Below are 16,158 nucleotides of genomic sequence, written 5' to 3'. Positions count from 1 at the left end.
TCCCCAAACGGGAGAGAGAGAGAGCAGGGACATTTAGCAAATGGTCACACACGCAGGCGCACACACACACACACGCAGGCGCACACACACACACACGCAGGCGCACACACACACACACGCAGGCGCACACACACACACACGCAGGCGCACACACACACACACGCAGGCGCACACACACACACACGCAGGCGCACACACACACACACGCAGGCGCACACACACACGCAGGCGCACACACGCAGGCGCACACACACACGCAGGCGCACACACACACACACGCAGGCGCACACACACACGCAGGCGCACACACACACACACGCAGGCGCACACACACACGCAGGCGCACACACACACACGCAGGCGCACACACACACACGCAGGCGCACACGCAGGCGCACACACACACACACGCAGGCGCACACGCAGGCGCACACACACACACGCAGGCGCACACGCAGGCGCACACACACACACGCAGGCGCACACGCAGGCGCACACACACACACGCAGGCGCACACGCAGGCGCACACACACACACGCAGGCGCACACGCAGGCGCACACACACACACGCAGGCGCACACGCAGGCGCACACACACACACGCAGGCGCACACGCAGGCGCACACACACACACGCAGGCGCACACGCAGGCGCACACACACACACGCAGGCGCACACGCAGGCGCACACACACACACACGCAGGCGCACACGCAGGCGCACACACACACACGCAGGCGCACACGCAGGCGCACACACACACACGCAGGCGCACACACACACACGCAGGCGCACACGCAGGCGCACACACACACACGCAGGCGCACACGCAGGCGCACACACACACACGCAGGCGCACACGCAGGCGCACACACACACACGCAGGCGCACACGCAGGCGCACACACACACACACGCAGGCGCACACGCAGGCGCACACACACACACGCAGGCGCACACGCAGGCGCACACACACACACGCAGGCGCACACGCAGGCGCACACACACACACGCAGGCGCACACGCAGGCGCACACACACACACGCAGGCGCACACGCAGGCGCACACACACACACGCAGGCGCACACGCAGGCGCACACACACACACGCAGGCGCACACACACACACGCAGGCGCACACGCAGGCGCACACACACAGATCATTTAGCACGGTTCCCTTCAGACAGAAGAGACACTTTCTGACCGTCCTGATCTGCTCCAAAGTGAACCAGTGGAAACGTGCCTTGTGCCAATCATCAGAGCAAGGTGCACGACAGGTGCACGACAGGTGCACGACAGGTGCACGACAGGCTCTTCTGGTCACACCAGTCACTGCAGTTCAACAAGTCCTCCCAGTACTTCAATTCACAACACTAATGCAAAATGCAACAACACGAAGGACCATGCAACAGTCTTCTTCTCCACAGGGTGAAGCATAATGATCACCTCTGAGACCCTGAGACCCTGAGACCATGAGACCCTGAGACCCTGAGACCCTGAGACCCTGAGACCCTGAGACCATGAGACCCTGAGACCCTGAGACCATGAGACCCTGAGACCATGAGACCCTGAGACCCTGAGACCCTGAGACCATGAGACCCTGAGACCCTGAGACCCTGAGACCATGAGACCCTGAGACCATGAGACCCTGAGACCCTGAGACCCTGAGACCATGTCATCTAAGAAGGTTTTACTGCCACTTCTCTGACAAAGGCCCTTCTTCCTGCAGGTTCCTATCAGGAAGTGTGAACTCTGCTCCATGGAGCTGTGACGAGTCAGAAGTGGGCCTCATGAACTTTGGATATCACCATGGAAACCTCCAGTCACTGCACATGTGCATATGATACAGTCATAACATATGGACATGGACAGTCAGTGCACTCGGTGTACAGTGTATCACCACGGACACCATCACACCAGAGGACAGAAAAAACATAAAAACATAATTTTAGTAAAACATTTTTAAAATGGGACGCGCACACACACACGCGCACCGCACACACGCGCACACGCACACCTGAGTGACTCACTGGGAGAACATGAACACATTCTGTATCTGCCAACTAATAATAAACTATTAACTATTAACATGCCGTAAACTATCACGGCTCGTGCAGCCTGCTCGTGCCGTGATAGTTTACAGCATGTTAATAGCAGCCTGCAGGGGCTGCCTGCACGGGGAGCCTGCAGGGGGAGCCTGCAGGGGCTGCCTGCACGGGGAGCCTGCAGGGGGAGCCTGCAGGGGCTGCCTGCACGGGGAGCCTGCAGGGGGAGCCTGCAGGGGCTGCCTGCACGGGGAGCCTGCAGGGGGAGCCTGCAGGGGCTGCCTGCACGGGGAGCCTGCAGGGGGAGCCTGCAGGGGCTGCCTGCACGGGGAGCCTGCAGGGGGAGCCTGCAGGGGCTGCCTGCACGGGGAGCCTGCAGGGGGAGCCTGCAGGGGCTGCCTGCACGGGGAGCCTGCAGGGGGAGCCTGCACGGGGAGCCTGCAGGGGGAGCCTGCAGGGGCTGCCTGCAGGGGGAGCCTGCAGGGGGAGCCTGCACGGGGAGCCTGCACGGTGCTTTGTGCAGGGACAGCCCGTTGTGGTGACTGGCCCAGACTACATGCATGCATAGGCAATGTGGTGGGCGGGGCCTGTGTGCACACTGCACAGAGAGAGGAGCCCACAGAAAACTGTACATTTTGTTCCCAGATGCTGTTCAAGGGTTAAACAACCACCTTTGATCCATATACGTCCACCACAGAACGCACCGCTCACTGAACATGTGAACGTGCTCAATGCAAACTCTGAGCAACCAACAGTCAAATGATTATTTCTATTGAGACTTAACACATGACAAACACATGTTAGTTTCATGTTGGAATATGCATCTCATCTCCAACAAAGTGTGTTGAATCATATGTTTTTAAATGCTTGTTGACGTGTTTATTTATTAATCGTCTTATAAAATAAAGGACTTTCCATATTCATTTTAGCTTATGAATAAGCATTAGCTTATTTGAGCTTATAACAACAATAACAACGATTTTGTTTGAAATAGTCGACTCGTCATGATTTCTAGTGGCTTAAGAGTTGCAGCCATGATGCAAACAGAAGAGCACACGTGTCCTATAGACGTCCTAAATGTCTGAATATGAACGTAAACGTCCCACGTCCACCCGCACCCCGGAGCCACGTCCCGCTGACCCCGCTGACCACGCCCACGGCATGGACCCTCGGAGTGACACGTGAGCATTTGGAAAAGTGAGTCCCGCGGCCTGTGGGGGTCACGACCTTTGGCGGCTCTGAAGACAGAACTAACGTAACGACGCACAGAAGGGTCCGAATGTGTCCCACTGTAGTGCGCGTCAGGAGGGGTTATGGCAGGAAGTGTCCCCCTGCCAAAGTGTGCCCTCCCTCATTCGAACAGTTTAAACAGTATATTTCTACACTTTGTCTGGATAATATGAAAACAAGGATAGCATAATTAGCACAAAAGCATTGACTACTTAAATGTTCAAGTATTTTATTTTATTATGATTTTAAAACATAAAATAGTCAGCTTTCTGTCTTAAGAAAATTATTGCAACTTGCAAAAAAACAGAAACACCTTGCAATGTGGAATGCAATAGTTAGTGTTTTTGCACTAACATTTGTCTTAATACTAAGATGACAGATGATTGGAAATCATTCAACTTAAAAATACATATGTCAAGACTTTTAAGAAGCCATTTAGGTTCTCTTTTTATTCTTATAACAGAAAGTGTGTAAACCGGACATTTCCCCATGTGTGGACAATAAAGGAATATCTTATCTTAAAAACTAAAGAGTTTGTGAAAGGGGCGCGTTTCAGGAGGGGGACGTTTATGTCGTAACACCGGTGTCGCGCGCCGCCGCCTCCAGGTGCTGTTGCCACGCGAGTTACGGCTCACGCGAGTTACGGCTCACGCGAGTTACGGCTCGGCTTTGCACCGGAGGCCATCCGTGTGTCCGCGCGCGGGCTGCGGACACACGGATGGCCTCCGCACACACGACCGTGGAGGCCCCGAGCACACGAGCCCCGCACGCACACGGGCCCCGCACGCGCAGGAGCCCCGCAGCAGGAGCCCCGCAGCAGGAGCCCCACAGCAGGAGCCCCGCAGCAGGAGCCCCGCAGCAGGAGCCCCGCCTGAGCTGGCATCAGCGCGGCACAAGATTAACTCTGAGCGGCCTCGACTAAATCTGAGCTACGCATCTCCGTGAAGCAGGACAGAGGACGAGCAGCAGCTACGCACCTTTGGCTTTCGCTGCTTTCGGGTTCTTCTTGGCCGGCATGACGCTTCTATGGAGCGGAGGAGGTTTGAAGATGGAAAACACGTTCTCTTTGCAGCAGAATCGTAAGAAAGGAATTAAGATACACCCCCGGGTGGGAAAAAGCCCGATCTGAGCGAGGAGTCCCGTCCACTTTCTCCTTGGCACCGCGGAGAACCAATCAGCGGTGCGATTCGGGCGCGTGGGCGGGGCGGACCCCGGTTTGGGCCAATAGGAAGCGAAAAGGCGTCGAGCTTATTCATCTGTGTGGATAAGAGCAGCTCTGCCACGCCCCCTCAGCTCGTCTGGAACGTGGCACCGTGAAGCCCCTCCCCCTGCCGTCTGCACGTTACTTTGTTTCACCAGATGCTCTTTCCTCTTTCCTCTTTCCTCTTTCCTCTTTCCTCTTTTCTCTTTTCTCTTTTCTCTTTCCTCTTTCCTCTTTCCTCCTGAGCGCGCTCAAGACACACGTGCTAAGACCTGCTGCTGCTGCTGCTGCTGCTGCTGCTGCTGCTGCTGCTGCTGCTGCTGCTGCTGCTGCTGCTGCTGCTGCTGCTGCTGCTGCTGCACTAGCAGAATTTATTTAATGCAGTGAAAATATTATTCAATCCCTTCTTAAGCAAATTTCCTCAACTGTTGCTATTAATATATAAGAATATGGCATTAAAAACATTAAACTTGATATAAAAGCCAGCATTCACACAGCGACAGTCCCACTGGCTTTAAAGTGAGAACATTTAAATATCCATGTGTATTTCCCACTGATATCAGAGCTGTAAACCTGCATCAAACTGAGGCACAAACAATGAAACAAACAATAAAACACTAGTATCCAGTCTAATTCACATACATTAACATTTTATTTATTGAGCTACTGTGTCCAAGGAATCTCTCTCGTGGATCAAACAAATGAAATGTTGTTAACTTGCACACTTGCACTTAGCTGACTAAAGTTGTTATAACAGGTTAGTTTGAAACGTCTGCACACAATGTCAGCCGTCTGAGCATTGACTTTACAGAGGACTGCAGCTGGCTGTTGGACTCCGGCAATAGTGACAGTAGTGATAATAGTGATAGTAGTGATCATTGTGATAGTAATAGTGATAGTAGTGATCATTGTGATAGTAATAGTGATAGTAGTGATCATTGTGATAGTAATAGTGATAGTAGTGATCATTGTGATAGTAATAGTGACAGTAGTGATAGTAGTGATGATAGTGATAGTGATAATAGTGATAGTAGTGAGCATTGTGATAGTAATAGTGACAGTAGTGATAGTAGTGATGATAGTGATAGTGATAATAGTGATAGTAGTGAGCATTGTGATAGTAATAGTGACAGTAGTGATGATAGTGATAGTGATAATAGTGATAGTAGTGATCATTGTAATAGTGATAGTAGTGATCATGGTGATAGTAATAGTGATAGTAGTGATCATTGTGATAGTAATAGTGACAGTAGTGATAGTAGTGATCATTGTGATAGTAATAGTGATTGTAGTGATAGCAGTGATCATTGTGATAGTAATAGTGACAGTAGTGATAGTAGTGATCATTGTGATAGTAATAGTGATAGTAGTGATAATATTGATAACAGTGATAGTAGTGATAATAGTGACAACTGTGATCATAGTGATCATAGTGATAGTAATAGTGATAATAGTGGTGACAGTAGTTACAATAGTGAAAATAGTTATGGTAGTGATAGTAGTTACAATAGTGATAGTAGTGATCATAGTGACAGTAGTGATAGTAGTAATCATAGTGACAGTAGTGATAGTAGTGATCATAGTGACAGTAGTGATAGTAGTAATCATAGTGACAGTAGTGATAGTAGTAATCATAGTGACAGTAGTGATAGTAGTGATCATAGTGACAGTAGTGATAGTAGTGATCATAGTGACAGTAGTGATAGTAGTGATAGTAGTAATCATAGTGACAGTAGTGATAGTAGTAATCATAGTGACAGTAGTGATAGTAGTAATCATAGTGACAGTAGTGATAGTAGTAATCATAGTGACAGTAGTGATAGTAGTAATCATAGTGACAGTAGTGATAGTAGTAATCATAGTGACAGTAGTGATAGTAGTGATCATAGTGACAGTAGTGATAGTAGTGATCATAGTGACAGTAGGGTAGGTGTTGGAGGAACAGCCCTCAGCTGGTTTAAATCCTATCTATCTGATAGGTTCCAATTTGTTCATGTAAACCAGAGTTCCTCACCATGCTCTAAAGTCATTTACGGTGTGCCACAGGGATCAGTACTGGGTCAAATTCTGTTTCCTCTTTATATGCTGCCGTTAGGTCACATGATCAGGTCACATGACATTAACTTCCACTGCTCTGCAGACGACACTCAGCTGTATTTATCAATGAAACCTGAGTAGAGCGATCAAGTAGACAGACTTAGTACTTGTGTGAAGGAGATAAAAACCTGGATGACACTAAACTACCTGCTTCTTAACCCTGAAAAAACCGAGGTCATTGTGCTGAAGGTCATTGTGCTGGAGGTCATTGTGCTGGTCCTAAACATGTACGAGACGCTCTATCTGAGCAGATAGTCACACTGGACAATGTCAGTGTAGCCTCCAGTTCTACTGTAAGAAACCTCAGAGTCTTATTTGACCAGGAGCTCTCATTTAAAGCTCATATAAATCAAGCTTGTAAAACAGCCTATTTCCATTTGCGCAACAAGAGCCAAAATCAGAAGAATCCTGCCTAAAAGTGATGCTGAAAAACTTATCCATGCATTTGTAACGACTAGATTAGACTACTGTAACTCCCTGCTTGCAGCGTGTCCTAAAAGCTCCATAAAAAGCTTTCAACTGGTTCAAAATGCAGCAGCAAGATTACTAACAGGAACAAAAAGAAGAGAACACATTACGCCAGTGCTGAAGTCTCTTCACTGGCTCCCCGTCGAGTCTAGAATCAAATTCAAAATTCTACTCTTGACCTACAAAGCCATAAATGACATGGCCCCATCCTACCTCAAAGATGCTATAGAACCATTTCATCCAAACAGAGCTCTTCGCTCTCAGAATGCTGGCCTTCTGGTGGTGCCAAGAGTCTCTAAAAGTACTGTAGGAGGTAGAGCGTTTAGCTACCAAGCCCCTGTGTTATGGAATCAGCTCCCGACCCATGTTAAATATGCTGACACAGTCTCTTCATTTAAGTCCAGGCTTAAAACGTTCCTCTTCGAAATCGCTTATGGTCAGAGTAGTTAGGAACAGAAAGATAAACCCACAGCTTTAGCTACGCTGCCCTAGGAGTAACTATGCTGGGGGAAGTATGACAGCTTGAGCACTATCCTCTTCTTCTTCTGACTACTTATGCTATCAAACAATATTTATTTTTTGATTCCACTTGCAAACTGTTCACCGCCTTCTTTTTCTTTCTCTCACTCCTGAGGACCTGTGGACCCAGATGCCCCTCTCCTGGTGAAGTGGTCCCTGCCCCGTGTGGACGGTCCCTCATCTGCCTGAGGAGTGGCTCCAGCTCCAGTCTCCCTCACGTCCGTCTGTGAGAGTCAGATCTCTCCTTCACTGAACTCCTCCAGGTTTATACTTTTTCCCAAAGAGGTTTTTTTTGTAGTTTTTCCTGGCCGAGAAGGAGAGTCTAAGGACAGAGGACTCTGGGACATTGTCCCTCGCCACCACAAACATTGTTGATTCATTTTTCACTGTCGCCCTCAGAGGCAACTGTTGTTGTGATTTTGGGCGTTACAAAAATAAATTGAATTCAAACAGTAGTGATAATAGTGATAGTGGTGATAGTCAATGTTTCTAGTCACTATTGTCTTGACGGTCTAAAGTCTTGTGTTTGCACTCAGACTGCTGCTTCCTCCTGTGTGTTTGTGCTGCAGGATATAGTCCGGACTCAGGTGAATACTGCCATTGTGACTTAGGCCCCCAGAGTCTGCGTAAACTGTCTCTGTGTGTGTGTGTGTGTGTGTGTGTGTGAGTGTGTGTGAGTGTGTGTGTGTGTGTATCTGTGTGTGTGTGTGTGTGTATCTGTGTGTGTGTGTCTGAGTGTGTGTCTGTGTGTGTGTGTATCTGTGTGTGTCTGTGTGTGTCTCCGTCTGTGTGTGTCTGTGTGTGTGTATCTGTGTGTGTGTGTCTGTGTGTGTGTGTGTGTGAGTGTGTGTGTGAGTGTGTGTGTGTGTGTATCTGTGTGTGTGTGTGTGTGTGTATCTGTGTGTGTGTGTCTGTGTGTGTCTCCGTCTGTGTGTGTGTGTGTGTGTATATGTATGTGTGTGTGTGTGTGTGTGTGTGTGTCTGTGTGTGTGTGTGTGTCTCTGTGTGTGTCTGTGTGTGTGTGTGTGTCTCTGTGTGTGTGTGTGTGTGTGTGTGTCTGTGTGTGTGTGTGTGTGTGTGTCTGTGTCTGTGTATGTGTATGTGTGTGTGTGTGTGTCTGTGTCTGTGTCTGTGTGTGTGTGTGTGTGTGTCTCTGTGTGTGTAAGGCAAGTTTATTTGTAGAACACATTTCATACACAAGGCAATTCTAAGTGCTTCACACAACAGGAAAAATGGATTAAAAAACAGAAATACAATATAATTAACTAATTAAAGACAATGAAAAGAAAACCGACACCTTAACGTGGTGGAGGGGTTTGAGTGCCCGAATGATCCCGGGAGCCATGTTGTCGGGGGCTTCATGCCCCTGGTAGGGTCTCCCAAGGCAAACAGGTCTAAGGTGACGGGTCAGACAAAGATCGGTTCAGAAGCCCCCTATGATGACAACACGAACAAGGCAGTTTACGTCGCCCGGAACGGCGTCACCGGGGCCCCATCCTGGAGCCAGGCCTGGGATGGGTGCTCCATGGCGAGCGCCTGGTGGCCGGGTCTTACCCCACGGGGCCCGGCCGGGCACAGCCCGAAAGAGCGACGTGGGGCCGCCCTCGGGCCCCCGAGGATCCATAAGGGGCCGGTGCAGAGAGATCTGGGCGGCAGTCGACGGCAGGGGCCTCGGCGACCAGATCTCCAGACACAGAGACTAACTCTGGGGACATGGAATGTCACCTCGCTGGGGGGGAAAGAGCCTGAGCTTGTGCGGGAGGTTGAGCGATACCGACTAGATATAGTCGGCCTCACCTCCACGCACAGTTTGGGCTCTGGAACCCATCTCCTCGAGAGGGGCTGGACGCTCCACTTCTCTGGTGTTGCCCGCGGGGAGAGGCGGCGGGCTGGTGTGGGCTTGCTGATAGCCCCTCAGCTCAGCCGCCACGTGTTGGAGTTTACCCCGGTGAACGAGAGGGTCGCGTCCCTCCGCCTTCGGGTGGGGGACAGGTCTCTCACTGTTGTGGCGGCCTACGGGCCGAACAGCAGTGCAGAGTACCCGGCCTTCTTGGAGTCCTTGGGAGGGGTACTGGACAGTGCACCGACCGGGGACTCCGTTGTTCTACTGCGGGACTTCAACGCCCACGTGGGCAATGACAGTGACACCAGGAGAGGGGTGATCGGGAAGAACGGCTTCCCTGATCTGAACCCGAGCGGTGTTCAGTTATTGGACTTCTGTGCTAGCCACGAATTGTCCATAACGAACACCATGTTCAAGCACAAGGGTGTCCATCAGTGCACATGGCACCAGGACACCCTAGGCCGGAGGTCAATGATCGACTTTGTTGTCGTGTCATCAGACCTCCGGCCGCGTGTCTTGGACACTCGGGTGAAGAGAGGGGCAGAGTTGTCAACCGATCACCACCTGGTGGTGAGTTGGATCCGCTGGCGGAGGAGGAAGCCGGACAGACTTGGCAGACCCAAGCGCATTGTGAGGGTCTGTTGGGAACGTCTAGTGGAGCCCTCTGTCAGTAGGGTATTCAACTCGCACCTCCGGGAGAGCTTCTCCCATGTCCCGGGGGAGGCTGGGGACATTGAGTCCGAGTGGACCATGTTCTCCGCCTCCATTGTTGATGCGGCATGTTGGACTCCGCCAGGGCTGCCCTGTGTCACCGGTTCTGTTCATAATTTTTATGGACAGAATTTCTAGGCGCAGTCAGGGGTCGGAGGGTGTCCGGTTTGGGGACCACAGGATCTCATCTCTGCTGTTTGCAGACGATGTTGTCCTGATGGCTCCATCAAACCCGGACCTGCAACATGCACTGGGACGGTTTGCAGCCGAGTGTGAAGCGGCTGGGATGAGAATCAGCACCTCCAAATCCGAGGCCATGGTTCTCGACCGGAAAAAGGTGGCTTGCCCTCTCCAGGTGGGTGGGGTGTCCTTGCCCCAAGTGGAGGAGTTCAAGTATCTCGGGGTCTTGTTCACGAGTGAGGGAAGGATGGAGCGTGAGATCGACAGGCGGATCGGTGCAGCGGCTGCAGTGATGCAGTCGCTGCATCGGACCGTTGTGGTGAAGAGGGAGCTGAGCCGAAAGGCAAAGCTCTCGATTTACCGGTCGGTCTACGTTCCTACCCTCACCTATGGTCATGAGCTTTGGGTAGTGACCGAAAGAACAAGATCGCGGATACAAGCGGTTGAAATGAGTTTCCTCCGCCGTGTGGCTGGGCGCTCCCTTAGAGATAGGGTGAGGAGCTCGGCCACACGGGGGGAGCTCGGAGTAGAGTCGGTGCTCCTCCACGTCGAGAGGAGCCAGCTGAGGTGGCTCGGGCATCTGTTTCGGATGCCTCCTGGGCGCCTCGGGAGGTGTTTCAGGCATGTCCCACCGGGAAGAGGCCCCGGGGAAGACCCAGGACACACTGGAGAAACTATGTCTCTCGGCTGGCCTGGGAACGCCTCGGGATCCCCCCGGAGGAGTTAGAGGAAGTGTCTGGGGAGAGGGAAGTCTGGGAGTCCCTGCTCAGACTGCTGCCCCCGCGACCCGGCCCCGGATAAAGCGGCAGAAGATGGATGGATGGATGGAAAAGAAAAATCCTATCAGTCATAAACACAGCTAAACAAAACAGTTTTAGCTTAGATTTGAACATTGTCAGAGTAGAACCTGTCTCACATCTTCAGGAAGAATGTTCCAGATTTTAGCTGCATAAAACTGAAACGCAGATTCCCCATGTTTAGTCCTGACTCTGGCACCAGCAGGAGGCTGGTCCATGTTTAGTCCTGACTCTGGGCACCAGCAGGAGGCCGGTCCATGTTTAGTCCTGACTCTGGGCACCAGCAGGAGGCCGGTCCATGTTTAGTCCTGACTCTGGCACCAGCAGGAGGCCGGTCCATGTTTAGTCCTGACTCTGGCACCAGCAGGAGGCCGCTCCATGTTTAGTCCTGACTCTGGCACCAGCAGGAGGCCGCTCCATGTTTAGTCCTGACTCTGGCACCAGCAGGAGGCCGGTCCATGTTTAGTCCTGACTCTGGCACCAGCAGGAGGCCGCTCCATGTTTAGTCCTGACTCTGGCACCAGCAGGAGGCCGGTCCATGTTTAGTCCTGACTCTGGCACCAGCAGGAGGCCGCTCCATGTATGGTCCTGACTCTGGCACCAACAGGAGGCCGGTCCATGTTTAGTCCTGACTCTGGCACCAGCAGGAGGCCGGTCCCTGAGAACAGGACTAATGTGATGGTACTTCCTGGTTCTAGTCAGGACTAATGTGATGGTACTTCCTGGTTCTAGTCAGGACTAATGTGATGGTACTTCCTGGTTCTAGTCAGGACTAATGTGATGGTACTTCCTGGTTCTAGTCAGGACTAATGTGATGGTACTTCCTGGTTCTAGTCAGGACTAATGTGATGGTACTTCCTGGTTCTAGTCAGGACTAATGTGATGGTACTTCCTGGTTCTAGTCAGGACTAATGTGATGGTACTTCCTGGTTCTAGTCAGGACCCGAGCAGCAGCGTTCTGGATGAACTGCAGCTGTTTTACAGCTCGTTTGGAGAGACCAGTGAGCGGTCGTTACAGTCTAATCTACTGGAGACAAACACATGGATAAGTCTCTCTAAATCTGGTTTAGACACTATATTTTTGATTTTGGCAATGTTTTTTAAAAAGCTACTGATTGAATTGACATGGCTTTTAAAATTCAAGTCTGAGTCCATTATTACCCCCAGGTTTATAACTTGGTTTGTAGGTTTTAGAGCGAGACTCTGGAGGTGACGCTGACACTTTCTCTTTGTTTCTGTGACAAAGACGATGATTTCAGTCTTGTCTGAGTTCAGCTGGAGAAAGTTGTTCTGCTCCACACACTGATCTGTTGCACCAGCAGGAGGCCCTCTGGCACCAGCAGGAGGCCCTCTGGCAGCAGCAGGAGGCCCTCTGGCACCAGCAGGAGGCCCTCTGGCACCAGCAGGAGGCCCGGTCCACAAACTGATCTGTTGTTGCAGTGACAGAGTGAATCCACTGGTCCAGATTCACCTGTGACAGTGAAACATAGATCTGACTCGTCTGCATCATTGTGATAGGACATCAGCTGACCTAACAGCAGCATGTAGAGGTTGAACAGAAGGGGTCCCAGGACTGACCCTTGGGGCACCCCACAGGTCAGGGGCATGTGGTCTGAGACACAAAGTACTTCCTGTCTTCCAGATAGGACCTTAACCAGTTTATGTCAGTGTGTGTGTGTGTGTGTCAGAAGTAGGTCCTCGTGAGGCTGCCCCAAATAAATTGTCTGTTTGCTGTAACCCGAGCCAACATTTTTCAAGTGGGTCGGTCGGTAGGCAAATTCTTCAACAGTCCAGGGGTCGGGCTTCAACAGTCCAGGGGTCAGAGGCTTCAACAGTCCAGGGGTCAGAGGTTTCAACAGTCCAGGGGTCAGAGGCTTCCACTCGATCGGGAGACTAAATCTCACGATTTTAAGATATTTCAATCGACCTTTTGTACGCCGTTATCCTTTATTTTGGTAGCGAAGGCGAGCGGGGGAACATGCGGGGGACACGGGCGCCGCCGTGTTTGTTGCTGCTGGGCGTGTTTCAATCCCAGAAGGCATTGCGTAAGTCAATTCGATATAGGCAATTTAACTTGTGAATGACGTTAAAAAACATTTATGCACGGTCAGTTTTGTTACAGAAGCGTGTGGAGGAGTGAATATGAAGTCGCACATGCGTTTGACAGTGCGTTATCAGTCCTTTGGGATGAAAAATAGGTTTGCCGAAGTTGTAGCACATGCAACATATGATTGTATATGTATTCCTTGTTATGATGTGTGCACTGTAATTATTAATGTCATCTAGCTATTTTGTACTTCAGCTCAGCTGATAGTTTTCAGCGGAGGGGGGGCTGGAGGTATTTAGGCGCAGGTGCTCAGGCGATGAAACAGTTTCCCAGGATGATGTAAATCCTGCTCCGGGGGTAAACGTTAATCCAGAGGTTGAGGTAGAGGAGCCCCACGTTGACTTAGTTGACACACAGGAACAGGGGGAACAGGACACTCTGGGCCCTGATGAGCCAGTTACTCAAGGTCTGTTTAATAAGTTCACAAACTCTGTTGATGCAGTGCAAGAGCGGCTGGGGGAACTTGAACAACAGTTTAGAGATTCCGTGAGCAGTTCGCTTAACAGAGAAGAGAGTTTTAGACAGTCTGTTGATGCCTCTTTGGCCAAGCTAAAGCAGAAGTTGGTTTCAGAGCTAGTAAAGCTGGAAAGGGGAGTAGTCAACTGTCTTTTGCGACGAGATGACAAGTGGAAAAAGGAGATTAGCAAGCTGAGGCCTACTAGTACGCCTATAAGTAGTCGGACGGTGGCAGTGCCTACTGATGCTAGTCCTATAGGGCGTGAGTCTCCTACCTACACTCTGGCTGGTGCATCTCCCTACTACTCCACTCCTCCTGTGCGCCTTGAATTCCCTAAATTTGGTTCCAGCAGTGAGACTTCAGACATCCTAAATTGTATTGAATAGTGCGAGAACTTTTTAGAGATACGACCCCTCTCCAATCATGAACTCATAGGAACACTCTCCTCAGTGTTAAAGGGTCCTGCTCTGAGCTGGAGGAAGGCTGCCAAGTACCAGGTCCGGGATTGGATGTCATTTAAAAATTCCTTCATGGCTGCTTTTCTGGCCACAGACTACATGAGTGAGGTGGAGGAGAAACTCAGAGCCATGGTGCAGAAACCTGACCAGTGCCTAAGAGACTTTGCCTATGACTATCGCGCCTTATGTTTGAAGTGGAAGCCGGACATGCAGGAGGAGGAGATGGTCCGACGCATTCTGAATAACATCAACCCCAAGTTTGCGGGTTGTCGCCGAGGGACTGTGACGAATGTGGCGGAGCTAGTGAAGGTCGGAACCATGGTCGAAAAAGATTTCACAGGAGCCAAGGAATATTGGCAGAAGGTTCACGCCAGCGGGGAGAAATTTGAGAGCAGACCGCCCGAAAAAAAACCTGCTTACAAGTCAACGGCAGGAATCTCCATTGTACAACAGCAGGGGAATGGAACCTCTAAATCTGATCTTCTTCTGGTTCCCATGGCTGTCTGGGGGCTCCATAGTATTGCTGTAGTGGCTACCGGGAGTACATTCACTCTCATACGGGAAAGCCTTTGGGGACAGATACGGCATAACAAAGAGACTTTATTTCCGACCGAGGATCAAAGATTTATCATGGCTGACGGAACAGTGCATTCTGCTTTAGGGAAGCACGAGATCGCAGTTGACTGGCATGGTCAGAGGTGGAATGTAGACGCTTATGTCATGGAAGATCGGCATCTGGCATTTCCTGTCATCATCGGGCTAGACTTTCTCTCCGAAGCCGGGGTCATTTTGAACTTGGCGAGAAGGAATTACGGCCTGAAAACAGGAACACGCAACAATTTCTACCCATTCCTTCTTCCTTCTGCACGGACAAGGGTTAGGGTTAGGGTGGGAAAAGGATCCTCACTACCCTGTTGGACGGGGGCATCTCCCTTGGATATTCCCTCCATTAAACCTACTCCCTGCTTTGCAGTCACAACCAGCAGTGGTGTGGACCTTCCGGCAACTATGGCTGAGATTGAGCAGGCTCAAAGGAACGATTGGGAAATCTTGGAGCTTCAAAGGGAAGGAAAAAAGACGGCAAGAGGATCTAAACGGATTAGCTTTGTCGTCCACCAGGGGGTGCTGTACCGCAAAGCTCCTGGACAAGCTAATGGTGAAAAACATCAACTTGTCGTACCGCAGTCTCTAGTTCCTGAGTTCTTGCGCTACTTCCATGACAATCCATTAGGGGGCCACTTTGGGCACCTCAAAACTCTTTTGCGGATCCTAGAAGTAGCGTGGTGGCCCAATGTTCGTAAGGATGTTTGGGAACACACCAAGAACTGTAAGATCTGCCAACAATACAAGGGCAACGATGCCAAGCCTTCTGGATTCAGGAAGGCTACGGAAATTCTAGGCAAGGGTGAAAGGGTAGGTGTGGACTTGATGGGACCGTTTCCTAGTAGCCATAAAGGTCCATGGGAACGACTTGGGAAACCTCCAAGACCCGATCAGCAGCCAACCTATGACCTGGTGGAACGGCAGCACCGGTTAAAGGAAGAGGTTAAAAGGAGGGTAGGGGAGCGCCAAGCCAGACTAGCTAAGTACTATAAGGCACGCAGAAAAGAAATGCAGTTTCAGCCAGGAGACTTAGTCTGGATTCGCGCACTTCCGCTCTCACAAGCCACTAAGAATTTCTCAGCTAAGTTGGCACCAAAATGGGAAGGGCCAGCAACGGTAATTAAGAAGCTAGGGCCGCTCAACTATATAGTGAGTTGGTTTGATATCCCTGGTAAACAGAATACTATAAATGTAGTTAACCTGAAGAGGTATTATGGTGTTTGACTCCGGTAGCCTCTGGCTGGAGGGGGGGTCTATGTAGCACATGCAACATATGATTGTATATGTATTCCTTGTAGTGATGTGTGCACTGTAATTATTAATGTCATCTAGCTATTTTGTACTTCAGCTCAGCTGATTGTTTTCAGCTGATGTTGGGGCGGGGCTGGAGGTATTTAGGCACAGGTGCGTGAACGCTCAGGGGCTCAATCCTCTCTCGTCTCCTC

Source organism: Eucyclogobius newberryi, unplaced genomic scaffold, assembly GCF_026437365.1.
Source record: "Eucyclogobius newberryi isolate DKJ021-1_F unplaced genomic scaffold, fEucNew1.0.hap1 SCAF_12, whole genome shotgun sequence".
NCBI lineage: Eukaryota > Metazoa > Chordata > Actinopteri > Gobiiformes > Gobiidae > Eucyclogobius > Eucyclogobius newberryi.
This window is presented reverse-complemented; position numbering follows the sequence as displayed.